Genomic DNA, 2,586 nt, shown 5'->3' on the forward strand with positions numbered 1-2,586 from the left:
CATTTTAATATTTCCCCCCCACTTCCAGTTGTCATTGTAATATATCCCCCCACTTCCAGGTGTCATAACCAGATAATCAATGTTATTCACTTCACCTCTCAGTAGTCACAATGTTATGGCTGAACAGTGTATATATATATATATATAATTGGGGCGGGGATATATATATATATATACAGTATACTATCCCAGTTTTCTTGCCATTTGCATGTTAGTCTTCCAGTTCTTTCTCCCCCGGCCTCTCCTAAAAGTCCATGGAACAAGTCACCTGTTTTGTGTAGATATTATTGGAGAAGTTCCTGATAAACTGTAAATGATGCAGCAGCTTTGCTGAAGGCATTCGTATATCAAACACAATTAATACAACAAATACAATAACATTTTATTGCGGTATTTGCACAATGGAGCTAAAACTCAGAGGAAAGAGGAAGAGATTGTTACTTATGTAATCACATAGTTAAAGAGTAACTGAAGTGTATCTAAAGCCAAAAACTTTCTTCTGCTTGGATAGAATAGGGAAGTTATAGAAAATCTGTCAACTGGTGGTCCCATTGAAAGATTTTCCCTTTATTCTCATTCTGGTGGCAACTTAATATTTTGGATTTTGTCTCACTGTTGGTGCTGGTAACAATGGGCCGATTCGTTTAGAACAGTGTTTTTCTCCTGTTACCTCAGGACCCACATTTGTCCTTGCTCCTTAAGTCACAACCCAAGTTGCACGGCAATGGAACACACGGCATTAGGATACCGCAGATTCCAGTGCGGGTGTATGAACGGTGGGTGGGAGGTACGTTTGGGGTACCATTCAAATGAAAGGCAACACAACACACCTCCCACCGTAGTAGGTGCGGTTGCACTAAACGCACAGGACTGTTCGATTACCACACTGTACTAGTGTGAACGGGCCCTCACAAACACTGACAGACACAACCACAGGCACAATCTCACACCCACATATACATTACCAAAAATGTTTTTTCTTTCTTTTTTTAAGATCCACCCAGTCTCCCTATCTTACGAGAACTAGAGTGGATCCTCAGGCTGGGGTCCAGTGAGTGCTGTGCTTGTACAACCCCCTTGCGTGCTCTGTAGAGATGTCGGGAGCCAGAATGTGACGTCACTCTGGTCCAGGCACCTCTGCAGGACATGCAAAGAAGCTGTAAGCAATGCAAGTATGGATTGAGCTCCCTTTTGGCCATAGCTCCAGCCAACCCCACCTTAAGCTGACCCTCTGCGCCAAGTAGTATATGAAGGGCTGCTTGGTGCGAGGACTGACAGTGCTGCGTTAGGGGGAGGCTGAGAAGCCTCTCACCTAGAAAAGTGGAAGGCACACGGCGACCCACTGAACACGGGGTCATGACCCACCAGTTGAGAATCAAGGGTTTAGAAGCTTAACAACGAGGGCCATGGTCAGCCATGGTCAGCTTTGAAAGTTGACATAACAAACCATTGTCACCCAGCGCTGAGGGGAGACTTTGCCCATGTGACATGACCTTGTATTAAACTAACAGGCCATGCCTGACCTTATCCACATGGTAATGGCCGTTGCACAGAGACATTATGCTTTTAAAGCTACCCGCTTATTACAGGTAACTTTCAATCATGGTTGGCAAGGCATTACAGGTTGGCACCAATTTTACTGACCCCAAATTTAGTCGGCATTTAAAGCCTGAATCTGAATCTTACCACTGGTGCTAATGTACAGGTAATGGTGTGAATATGGCATATATATTTGGCTTTACTTTACCTGTGTTTAGCAGACCCCTGTGTAGCAGGAAATAGACTTAATAAGTTATTAATGTGAGTGGCTCAGGCTCTATTAGATTGTCCAGTGCTGTCAGTTTAACAGTGGCAGTTAGCAGGCAGTTGAGTAGTCATGATGACTTTATCAGCGTGGTGCTGCCTCTTCAATGTCCAATCAGTATATTGGGGGAGGGTCATGATCAAACTGTATATCTTTACTGCAATGGAGAGAAGTCAGGTCACTTACCTATGTATATCAGGTTAGGACTGGAAATGTTTAGCCTATAAGACAAACACAACTAACTGGTTCTTTTACAGTAGTGTGGGGCATTTGTTTTTGTGTTTCACTGCAGTGACTTGTGAAATGTGGGTGTGGTCATACAGGTGAAACTCGAATAATTAGAATATCGTGCAAAGTTCATTTATTTCCCTAATGCAACTTAAAAGGTGAAACTAATATATGAGAGAGACTCATTACATACAAAGCAAGATAATTCAAGCCGTGATTTGTCATAATTGTGATGATTATGGCTTACAGCTCATGAAAACCCCAAGAACCCCAAATCCACAACCTCAAAAAAGTAGATTATTACATGCAATCAATAAAACAAGGATTGTACATAGAACAATATCGGACCTCTGAAAAGTACAAGCATGCATATGTACTCAGTACTTGGTTTGGGCCCCTTTTGCAGCACTTACTGCAATTACTTTTGCACGATATTCTAATTATTCGAGTTTCACCTGTATATATATATACCCATTTATATTGCACTATATATATATTTTTTTTACTATATATATATATATATATATATATATATAGACATATATATATATATA

The sequence above is a fragment of the Nanorana parkeri genome, unplaced genomic scaffold (genome assembly GCF_000935625.1).
Source record: "Nanorana parkeri isolate BGI_ZX_2015 unplaced genomic scaffold, ASM93562v1 scaffold416, whole genome shotgun sequence".
Taxonomy (NCBI): domain Eukaryota; kingdom Metazoa; phylum Chordata; class Amphibia; order Anura; family Dicroglossidae; genus Nanorana; species Nanorana parkeri.